Source organism: Martes martes (assembly GCF_963455335.1).
Source record: "Martes martes genome assembly, chromosome: 3".
Classification (NCBI taxonomy): domain Eukaryota; kingdom Metazoa; phylum Chordata; class Mammalia; order Carnivora; family Mustelidae; genus Martes; species Martes martes.
Genome location: NC_137890.1, coordinates 80,168,665 through 80,181,328, shown reverse-complemented (window position 1 = coordinate 80,181,328; position 12,664 = coordinate 80,168,665).

The window sequence follows — 12,664 nt, the reverse complement described above, 5'->3', positions numbered from 1 at the left end:
TAGGGTCTTCTCCCCCCCCCCACCCCCCCGCCTTTTTTGAAAACTGAAATACACAAGACATAAATCATCCTACCTTCACAATAAATCATCGGGGGGGTTTCTTGGCATCAAAATGTACTCACCCTTCCTATACCATCTACTCATCTATGCCCCATCCACCCACCTACCCACCTTACAAACATTCATCAGAAGCCTACTAAGTCTCAGGCACTGCTAGTACAAATAAAAGCAAAATCCAACCTTCAGCAAGGGGAGGGTGAGGTAGCCAAATAAACAGCTTCAAAGGAAAAGAGATGCCCAAGAGGAGGGGGAAAAATCATCTAACAAGTGGGAGAATAAAGGAGAAAGCCAGAAAAAGCTCCAAAGTAGAGATAACTGAATCTAAGTGTAGGAACAATGGAATTCCAGCCAAGGGGAAAGGCATATGCAAAGGAGCAGAGGAACAGGCCCCACCCCTCACATTTACATCTGGGTGGCAAAGGCTTTTCCAGGAGAGTTCGAGAGGGAGGAGGGATGAAAGAGTGGGTGTTGTACAGGGCTCCACCCAGCAGGACCTTCAAGGCCATGTTAATTGTCTGGACTCCTTGCAGATGGTGGCAAGTCATTGTCTGCGGTTAAGCTAAGGAGTGACGTGGCCAAAAGTGCTCTTAAAGAGGAGTCTGGAAGCCAACTGGAAGGTGGACTGCAAGGGACAACTGCAACATACCAGGTGCCTGAGGAAAGCCTGGGTGAGGGGCAGCAGTACCAGGGAGGGAGGAGAGAGGGTTTCAGGAGCTAGCTATACCTTGGCCAGACACGCTGGGCTTAGTCTAGCTTCAAAGACATCAGTGAGAGCCACCAGCTCTCAAGGGGAACACTCGCCTAGCTAGGGAGCTCTCTGCTCAGCCACGAGAAGGAGCGGTTAGGTAAGTGAGTGGAGAGCTCATATCCCTCCCAACTGGCATGACTCAGAAGAGAAGCCTCATTTTACCGTCAATGATATTAGCAAACTGAAGAGAAGCTACAAAGCTGCTTTGCACTCAGCTAAGGAAGGGCAAGGGTCACAGGAGACAGTCCACACAGAAGAAGAAAAAAGAGTTTTGAGAATGCCCAACCCAAGATGTGGGGGTGTCCCTTCTGCCCAGCCACACCAGCAGAGAGAAGGGGAGCCAGGCACAGGTGAAAGAGGCCCTGGTGGGTCAAGGCTTGAAAGCTCTCTGGAATTTACTGTAAAAACACAAAGTTGCTGAAAGCTGGGGAAGAAGTCAGTCTTTTGGGGGGGTCGGGGGTCGGGCTGTTTTATTTTAAGTCGAACATATATTTCTTAAGGTGCACAAATCATAATAAGATCAATGAATGTTCCCAAAGAACACACCCTTGTAAATACTATCTAGATCAAGGAGTGTGTCATTACAACCCAGAAGGCCCAGGCCCCCCACAGACCAAAGCCCCAGGGGGAATCGCCTTCACTACTTCTAACACCAAGGATTAGTCCAACTGGTTTTTGAACTTTATAACCATGGAATAACATGGTGTACTCTTCATGTCTAGCTTATTTTGGTCGACACTGGTTATTCATACAGTGATATGTAGCAAGAGTTTGCCATTCTTCAAGGCTGAGTAATATTCTATTGTATGAATATACTTGTTTATCCATTCTGCCACTGAAGGACATCTGGGTTATTCCCAGTCTAATTTGCTTTTGCAAATTGTGCTGCTGCCATATGGCTGCTGGAGCCCACATGGCTCCGGCCCAGAGCTATGAGGGGTTGAGGAGGGAGTGGTCGGCTCTGAGACACTGATTCTACCACCACATCCAATACTTGCTGTATAGTTATTGGCAGAGCCCTAGTGGTTCATGTGGTACCTTTGTGGGACTATAAAAAGGTACCCCTTCCTCAAGTAAATTGTTACTATATTATTGTACAACATGGGCAACTCCTGCCCTGGGGAGCTTTCCAGAGCTCTGTGGACAGTGGCCTGGCACACTCTGAAACATACCGATGCCACATGTCACAATCTATCACACTGTCACAATCTATCACACAAATGTGCACACACACACACACACACACACACAACATACACCCCCCAGGGAGGGGGACAGGTAAAGTCTGAATCACAAGGAGGGTGGGAACTGGACCTCTGAGGCAGGTAACAGAGGAGAGATCATGTGTACTCTTCAGAATGGGTGCACAACATGCACGCCATGTGGCTTTATGCACAGAGGTGACTCTCTACTGCTGCACAGGTATTCCGTGAGTGGCCCAGAGTCTCCACATAGGCTACTCATGCCCTTATTTAAGTGAGCATTCGTATGACGTGAAGTACACCCTTTTACACGTAAGGCCCTTGAACAGTGCACAGCTCGAACACCCATACAAGGTGGCCTTGTTACTAAGTCTTAGAGAAGCAGAAAATAATGACCAGCCTCTGACTTTAAGAAGTTCACAGCTTAAGATGGGAGACAGACAAGAAGATCAATTACTTAGATAATGTGACAATAAAAGTCTACCCATTAAATTATGGGGATTCGAAATAGAATAGTAGCTGGAAAACAGAAAGAAGTGGGTGATTCAACAGCTTAAGAAGTAGAACACATAAGGGTCGATGATGTTCACTAGAGGACTGGTTTGAAAGGGGAGGCCAAGTTTCTGGTTTAGGAACCAGAGCCAATGGTAATACCACTCTCTGGGCCAGGACAACCACTTGGACTATGAGCATCAAGAAAGAAGCCTTGGGGGACGCCTGGGTGGCTCAGTTGGTTGGGCGGCTGCCTTCGGCTCAGGTCATGATCCCGGCGTCCTGGGATCGAGTCCCACATCGGGCTCCTTGCTCGGCGGGGAGCCTGCTTCTTCCTCTGCCTCTGCCTGCCACTCTGTCTGCCTGTGCTCGCTCGCTCTCTCTCTGACAAATAAATAAATTTAAAAAAAAAATTTTTTTTTTAAAAAGAAACAAGCCTTGGTGGAGATGGAGAAGGGCACTTATGAGGAGGTAAGGACAGGTCTGGGGGAGAATGATTCAGAAGATGGCTGTTTCAGTGCAAAGGAAAAAGCAGTTCGAGGTGACAAGCCTGGCTTCCACCCCCAGCTCTGGCACTTAGCTCCATGTGATCTGGGCAAGCACTTCATCTCTCAGAGCTTCAATTTCCTGCTGGGTAACAAGCCTTTCTCTGTCTACTTGACAGGGCTGCTCTGAAGATCACAGGTAAAACTGCACGTGAGATCATTCTCATCGGTAATGCACAACACACTGGCCAATTATCAGAATTACTAAGAAGTTCAGGACTCAGAATCAGTTAGACAAAAAACAGCTTTTAATCAAGTCAAGAGACAAGACCAGGGCAAAGTCCAGATTGGTTTAGTGGAAAAGGAGCCAAACTGAATGTAGAAATGTAGGTGAGTGACTCCTCTTTAAATGACTACTTGACAGCAATGCTTGAAAAGTTAAAGTATCTTCCTTTTTAAAAAAGAAAGCACGAAGAGAGAAAAAATTTAAGTGATTAGACTTGTGGCTGCAGCCGGGCCTGAGTTGGTCAGTTCTGAGCAGTACCTGAGCTTCAAGAAGCTGACTCCTTCCCAACCAGCCAGCATCAGGTTCATCCCAGATGACCTAGGGCAAGTTAAAGGCAACAAATTCTTCCTTACCTCTGAAACTTAGCAAGACTATTCTCTCTGCTAGGAACAAATACCACTCCCAGTCTGGTTCACTTGTGCCTCTTACAATTCTCGGCTGAAAAACCCCCTCTGCAGAAGGACCTGCCTGCCCACCCAACCTCAGAAACCCTGGTGTCCACTAACAGCCCTGTCACAGTGTATAACAAATGACTGATGTGCCTGCTTCCATCTTGAGCCACTTCAACTGCAGGGTCTATGGGACAGGAGCGTGCCTATCAGACCTGCACAAAGGTCCAAGAAACATCTGTTGAATGAATACATGAAGTCACCTAGAACTCTGGGTCTGTCCCCTCCATCCTGACCCTGTGATAAACCCTGCCAGTGGGCTAAAGACGGTAGAGAAGAGTGCCTGGCACAAGGCTGAGCACACGGAAGGCACTCAATAAACAGCAGTGCTCTTTCTCTGAAGTGTAAGATGTGGGCCCACCTGAAATGTTCCCCAGTGATGTTCACACGTAACTGTTACACAGAGTTGCATAACACAGTAGATTATTCAGTCAGAAAAAGGAATGAAACTTTGACAACAGGATACAACATGGATGGACCTTGAAAATGTTATGCTAAGTGAAGTAAGCCACATAGAGGGACAAATACTGCACAATTCTGCTTCCATGAGGGGCCTAGAATATGCAACTTGAGAGAGACAAAGCAGAATGGAGACGACCACGGGCCAGGGGAACGGGGAGCTATTTATCACGTACAGTTTCTTTTCGGATAATAAAAAAAGCTCTGAGGGGGCACCCGGGTGGCTCAGTGGGTTAAGCCTCTGCCTTCGGCTCAGGTCATAATCTCAGAGTCCTGGGATCCAGCCCCGCATCGGGCTCTCTGCTCAGCGGGGAGCCTGCTTCCCTTCCTCTCTCTCTCTCTCTCTCTCTGCCTGCCTCTCTGCCTACTTGTGATCTCTGTCAAGTAAATAAAAAAATCTTTAAAAATAAATAAATAAATAAATAAATAAATAAAAAGCTCTGAGTATAGATTACAGTGATGACGGCACTAACAATGTGAATGTACTTAATGCAGCTGAATTATACACTTATGAATGGTTAAAATGATAAATATTATGTATATTTAACACTCATACAAAAATGGGGGAAAATCGTCTAACTATTCACATTTAGCTAACTGGTGTCTGAAGATTGGTACCCTCGCTACACATAGTGACACATGCAGAGACCGAACCATGGGACAGGGTGCTGGCAGGAGGGCAAAGTCTCTGCACAGAGTGCAGACTAACCTGCAGGTGCCACATACGCCCTCCCATGCATGCGCCACCCCACAGCCAGGAGGCCGAAACACACGAAGCAGCAGCTTCCCAAGAGCAGCGGTCCAGAGATTCTTGGGAGTTTTAAAGCACTCATGTATCCCACAAACATTCCAGCTATAAAGCCAGCCGGTACAGGTGAGACCAGACATTTCTGTGTTGATGTCTGAATTGACGCAGAAGCCAAGAAATACCAAGTGGATGAGCCCTTAAACAGAATCTGGCTCAGCTTCTTTTCGTTCTGCTTCCCCCTCAACAATCTATTACGAAAATTTTCAAACATACAGAGAAGTCGAAAGAATGATTCCGTGACACCCCATTAACACACCGCTGGGGAAGCTCCTCTGCGCGGCGGGAGTGGGAGGTCACCACCCACTCTTCTCAAGTTCTTCTCATCTCCTACCCTCACTGAACAGAAAGTGCTAGTCCTGGGACCACCACAGGCATTGCCCCGTGTCTGTTAGCGAATGTGTAAAATAGCACCTCTGGGCAAACTGTGTTTCTGCCTGAACAATCTGGAAAGCATGAAACTTTCCTTCAGTCTCATAAAGAATGTAAGTATTTTCTCAGCTTGAGACGTTGTGTTTTAGGTTTTAGTTTGAAGAAAGTTGGTTTCATGGCCAAATTATGAACTTATGAAAGAATTTTTCATGAGAATACTCACCAAAGATTGCAGCTGGAAATGAGGTGCTCTGACACACCATTATATCATTTTAATAAGTTCTTTCATCAAGAATTTTCTAAATATGACCCTAAGGCCTCATGAATGTGGATTTTTTAAAAAAGAGAGTATCCAGCAAAGTAAGTAATTTTGGGAATTGATTTGGCATCATCAATCAACTGAAATATACTTTAAAAGAAACTATAAGACACCAGAATTTTACAACTATAATACAACTCACAAAAGAGAAACATCTCATTTTCAAACCTGGAACTAAAACGACTACTTAGAATAGGTAGCTCATGTAAAAATGTGAGAGCAGTACTTGAAGCATCCCTTTATTCGGCCCTCTCAAACCCAATTCCAATTCTAGAAAGTGCTATCAGATGTTCATAAACTTTCATTCTAATTTCTGTTAGTGCTTCATGAACCCACACTGGATGCTAAACACAAATCAAGCCCCAACCACAGAATCAACCAAACCCATGTCTCTTGAGACCCACACTAATGACAAACACTGGTATTTTTAAAAACTGTATTTCTTGGACCTAAAATTCCAGTTATTATTTAAATCATATCCGTACTATAATTAACTAGCAAAGGTGAAACTAAGTCAGGCAGACAGGTCAGGCTTCCAGCCAGACACTGAATGTCAGAAACACAAACTACCACGCTGATGGACCTCTTCAGTACCATCCAGGCCAGGAACCACGACAGGGGCTCCCCCTTATAATGAGGGTCTTTGAGGAAATCAATGCTTACATTCCTCTGGGGATCCAGGAAAACTCTCCAATAAATAGTGCAATCACAAGGCTGCAGTGGGTTTGGAAGTGCTATATGCCAAATACTTTGCTGGATATTATGAGGCCTCACCCAGGAAGAACAGGGTCTCATCTCTAAATAAGTTTACAATCTAGAGGAAAAACAAACCATCACGTTCTCTATTAGCTCTGTACCTGATATCTGTGGGATATATATGTATGCATTACAAACAATGGCATTAAAAAATGAAGCCACAGAAGTTCACCCTCAAGATTACCACACAGAACGATCAGGTTATAGATAGATTTATTACCCATTATTTGCAGCATTCCTAACAGCAAGCAACTGTATGGGAGGGGTCTCCTTATCTTCAACTCCATACCCCAGTGAGGGTTTTCAGTCTTTAAGAAAGCGTTGCTTCCTCTCCCTCCAAATTTCAGACATACACCAGTGAGGGAGTCAGAACATCCATCCCATTTGAGAGTCCCTGCTACGGACAGAGGTAATAATGTGACTGTCCAAAGAATTCCAGTACATGTAGATTTTGGAGAAAATCTACTAGAGAAAGGATTGTTTCAGCAAAACTAGAAAGGCAAAAGGCTATGATTTGATGAAGGAAGTGTAAAGCTATTCTTAGAGTCTGGAACTTTCTGTGAAAAGGCTCAAACATAGAAGAGAAAAATGAATAGGCAGATAATGTTGGGAAGGGGGCAGGTATTGTCTGGGTACATTTAATGAAAACACAAGAGTGAGACTTCTGAGGTAGGATGACATTAATTAGGAATGAAACCTGCTGGTTCTTAGCATTCCTGATCAGGAAAACTGCTTGGAGGCAAGGAGGCCAATACTCCAGAGGCCCACTCCATTCAAGAGCTTACGTTCATAAGATCTTTACCATCCTTACTAATTTAGAGGTTACAGAATCAACGCTATGCCACAAAAGAGCAAAGATTAGTTAACAGTAACTATAAACCACAGCTACAAAATATGAGATTTTTTCACTTGTCCTCCAAAAAATTCCTATGAATGTTAAAGATTAGTACATGGGCAAAAACTATTTAATTAACTTAAAAAACCATTTGTCACAATTAAGTTGACATGGTCTAGATGGTAAGCAACATAAGGTTTTCATAGAGTAAACGGTAAATATTAAGTAATATTAAATTTCTGTCCTAATTTTAGTATCACAACCATTATCTTTATTTCCAACACTACTTTGTTTGAATAACACTTCAAAAATGAAACTATAGATCAAATAACATTAGCTTTAAAAATACTGAGAGAAGGGGCACCTGGGTGGCTCAGTGGGTTAAGCCTCTGCCTTCGGCTCAGGTCGTGATCTCAGGGTCCTGGGATCGAGCCCCGCATCAGGCTCTCTGCTCAGCGGGGAGCCTGCTTCCTCCTCTCTCTCTGCCTGCCTCTCTGCCTACCTATGATCTCTCTCTCTGTCAAATAAATAAAAAATTAAAAAAAAAAAAAACTGAGAGAACAGCTGACTTAGTGAAACTGGTGGCCCAAGGAGGGCTCCCTTCAAACACCAGGAGCCATTCACAGGTGCTGTGTAATAAAGCCCTGGTTCATACAGCAGCATCCACATAACACATAATGGGAACGGTGACCTCCGAACTTGCGCCACAGAGACCCAGTTCTGTCCAGAGGAATTACTAAGCAATAGGCTTTTGTTTAAAAAAAAAAAAAAAAATAGAATGAGATTCAGAGAATTTTTTGAGCTAGAAGTCAGTCATTTTTGGGATTATCAAGCCCAACCCATTCATTCTGCTGACCAGGATATTGTGCTCCCTTGTAAAGCAGATTTACAGTTAAGACAAAGTAAAGGCACTGAGTTGTCTTCTGTATTTCTTCAAGCCATTTTTTAAAAGTCAGTGGGGAGGAGGGGCGCCTGGGTGGCTCAGTGAGTTAAAGCCTCTGCCTTCGGCTCAGGTCATGATCTCAGGGTCCTGGGATCGAGCCCAGCATCAGCTCAGCGGGGAGCCTGCTTCCCCCTCTCTCTGCGCCTGCCTCTCTGCCTACTTGTGCTCTCTGTCAAATAAATAAATAAAATCTTTTAAAAAAAGAGAGAGAGAATCAGAGCCTTTAAAAATAAATAAATAAATAAATAAAAATAAAAAAATTAAAAGTCAGTAGGGAATATTGTTTAGAAGTTTCACATTATAATGACAAAATAAAATATAAAAGCAGCTTTTCAAAAACTGTGTTGGTCTGGTTTACCTACTACAAAGCAGAACACCCCCTCCCCCTCCAAAAGCTTTCCCAAATCCTTCCTATGTGTTTATGGTGAATTTATCAGCTTCAACACCTGCCCCCCCCACTCCCACCCCCAACACACAGTGGGATTTAGAAGCCTAGGGCTGGCTATTTACAACACAGCATTTAAAATAACAAGGCATCTTATTGTAAAAACATTCCCCTCCCACCAAAGGAAAGTCCCTCCCATCAACCCTGTGATTTGCTAAGGAAAGAAATATGTACAGTTCCAATTTACACTCAGGTCAAAACTATTTCCAACTAGATGGAGAGGCTAGTTGAATCTTTGCAGTTCTAAAATTCCATGATTTTAGTAATTCACCTTAATACTTCTGGATGAGGTCTTCTGTTTAGATACCATTTTAAACAGCTTCATATTTTGAGATTAAATGTTTAGCAATTTTTATTCAAAGGAATGCTGGTGTACTCATTAAACAGTGTTCTATATACCTGGATAATGAGACCAAATTTTATAAGAGGCTGAATAACACAGTATCTTGTTAATTATAATTTAAAACAGACTTTCTTAAACAGTCTCTGCATTCTTATTTTGGAAGACTGTTCTGTTACTACCCTATTACTACAGCTGCTAAAGGAAAAAGTAAAAGATACAAGGCAGCTTAGTCCCTTGATTAAGCACTCAAAAATGGTGATCCATCATGGAGGGATTTATGCTGACATTCAACTAACTATATAGAGCAAGATCTACTTAGTACAAATTTCCTAAAAATAAGCCACGAGTTGCTTTCTCCATTATTAAAGGAAGGCTCCTCACCTACTTATTTAAAGTTTAAACAGAACACCTGTATAAAGACAACACACGTTTTGTGACTTTCCATTCAAATTTCAGTATGCTTAAGTTTCTTAGTAAAACGTGGGGCAACTTTCCTTTAAAAATGTAACATATTTGCCGAATACTTTGGGAAGAGATCTGTTTGGCCACTGAATTTTCATCTGCCAAATGTATAGACTCTAGCTTAAGAGTACCGTTAAACAATTTTTAAGTCTAGATTACTATTAAGAGCACGCTCACTTATATCCTACATACGTGTGAAAACGTAAAAGTTCTAGTTTAAGATTTTGTCATAATCTACAAATAAAACTACAAATAAGCTTTCACGACTATGATTGCAAGAAAAAAAAGTTTCTCATTCGAAGGGCTCAGGACATCCAGGCAGCAGCCTAGGACACCCGGGCCCCCGAGCCTTCAGGTGAGTTGCACCTTCTTCTGGGGGGGTCTACCCTCCCCGCCTTCCCCTGGGGCACCCGGGACTCGGAATCAACAAACGACAGGTTGGCTCCAGGCTTGCACTCCCGCCCAACCCTGCGAGCCAGACTTCACCCCGAGAGAGATGCTCTCCCCGAAGTTCCAAAGGCAGGCTTGCGGAGAGATGATCGGCAAGACGCGAATTAACTTAGAATTCGCATCTCCGGAGTCCGGCAAGGGAACTAACTGCACGTGAGGTTGCATCAGAAAAGACAAGCTCCAGAAAGTCGGCTAAACTAGGGCGCAGGAAAGGCGTGTTATGCAACGGCCGCCGCTCTCACGGCCGCGAAAGTGTCCCTGAAGCTCGGGCTGCGACCCGCGAGGACCGGGAGGCAAACTTGGAGGGCTAGGAACGAGCGCCGGCCTGGCAACGCTGGGGGCTCCGTTGGCTGCACTGCCCGTGGGGGGCGGGTGGGGCGGACGACCGCAAGACCAGCGGGGGCACAACGCCGCGGCCTGTGGGAGGACGACGGCACGGCCCGTGGCGGACTACCGTACGGCCTCGGTGGACGGCGGTGCAGCGGGCGCTAGATCCGGACGCTGTCGGCCCCCAGCCGGCACGTCGCCCGGCCGGGTCTCGGGGTAAAAGCCCGTGAAGGCTGGACGCCCCTGACGCGGACGGCCTCCCGGGACGCCCCTCTCGCCGCCACCGGCCGGGCCGCTCCAACCCAGCCGGGAGCCCGGCCGCGGCTGCCCGGCGTACAACAAAGCGGCGGAGCCCCGCCGGCCCGGCGCTTGCTCCCAACTTCCCCCACTCGGCGGACTCCGGACGGCCCGCGACGAGGAGCCGCCAGCGGAGGCGGCTCCCGGCCCGGGCCGGGCGGGGGCCGTGGGGGCAGGGCGCAGGGCTCCGCTCGGGACAAACTTCCTCGGCCGCCCCGCTCCCCGCCCCTCGGCAGGGCCGCCCCGCCGAGTCGGGCGCCCCTCCCGGAGCCGCGGCCCGCAGCGGCCCGAGGGTGGGCGCGGGAGCCCCGGGGCCCCGCCGGCCCACAGAAACTTCCAGCCGCCCCGCCTTGGCCCCTGGCCACACGCCCCCCGCCCCTGCCCCTTCACCTCCTGGGGCGCGGTCTACACCCTCCGGGGCGTCCTCGTCCGTGGCTCCGGGGCCTCGCGCGCCGGGGGACCGGGCGCCAGTGGCTGGAGCTGCTGCTGGCCCCACGGGTACGGGGGAGCCCCGGGCGGCGGCGGCGCGGGCGGCGGCTGCTCCATCTTCCCGGGGCGCTCACGCCGAGGTTCCAGCGCGCAGACCCAAGTGGGACATTCGCTACATTGTTGGCATTCCACGGGCGTCACGTGACCCCGCCTCCCGCGTCACTCTCGGCCGCATACCAGCCCGGGCGGGGCGCCTGCGGCCCCGGCTGCTCGGCGGCCGGCCCGCTCCGCCCCGCCGCCGTTTCTTCCCTCCTGGTGGCGGCCGCCCGCGCCCGCCGCCACCTGCCCGCGGCGTCCCCGCCGAGTGTTGCGGACCTTTTTGCCACTTTGTCACCCGCCCCCAGCTGCAGTTATTGCCCCATGGACTGCACTTGTATAAAAGTTGGTAACTGTCCTTAAAGCTACTGTTTTCTTAAGCATCTCACACCGGCCCTGGCGAAGAAAGTAAGTTAACAGGCCTGACGGAGCCACCAAGTTACCAAATAGGTGTCAGCTGTTAAAAGTAAAGGCAGAAGAGGACAGACAGCTTAGTCTGTGGAATCAAGTAATAAAGGACGTTAAACTGTATGTCCAAAATTAGTTTAAATTTAATCAAACCCAGTGCTGTGGATATTTTGTTTATGAGAAGTGTTTCATGATGTGCAGAACTAAATAGAAATGTATACCAATAAGTGAGTCTGAGTTTTGCATTTGTGGGCTATGAGTGCAGTACAAGGGCATATGCAGGGATTGTGCAGAGATTTAAGTAGAAACAGTAGTAACCTGGAAGCCAAATCCTTAATCTACTTCTGGACTCTCCTGACATCATACTTCCTACCACTTACAGTCTGTGGCAGGTGATGGTGAGGGCTAATTTGTTTTAAAAGCCAGTCCGATTTCCTTTTTAACTAATAAACTCTTGTGAAGTTCTTAAATTTTAATGTGAAAAGAAACGGTAATGAAGGTCATTATCTCTGGACATTTTAACAACCTTCTCAGTCCCTGGTCTGCCATCCTGTCCACTTGCCTCTAATTCCCACCCAGGCTTTCAGTCCTGTCTTAGCTCTGGCAAGTAATCTTCCTAGATTGCCCTCCTGTTTTCTCTCCTCTTTGAGCTCTGGTAATTAAACCAATTATTGTGCAGTTAGAGTTCGATTTCATTTTTCAACCTTCTCCTGTGCTCTACACAGGCATCTTGCACAGTATAAATCCCCAGTGGATGTTCTGTAATTGAGTCCCTCTTGCACTCACCTGTGTACATTTTCACTCATACATTGACCTTACTCTTTCCTCCCCAGCCCCAGACTGCAGGGGTCTTTTTGTATGTGTTTAAAGGTCCTGTCCTTGCTGTATTTGAAGATGTAAACATAATTAAATAAAACATTTTTTGTCAAAGAAATATTGTAAATGAAAGGAATTTAGTGACTTAAAAATTATGTATAAACCCCTAATAAAATTTTGTAATTGTACATTGTTTGCAATAATGAAAAAACAAGAAGAACCTAAAATATCCAGCAATAGGGAATAGTAGGAAAATAAAAGATAGATATTCAAGTGATGAAAAAGCTAAGTGAATGAACTAGTTCTATACTTTTCATACGATAGATGATAGAATTCAAATTGTAGAGTGGAAAAAAAGCCAGTTGCAGAACAATATATAC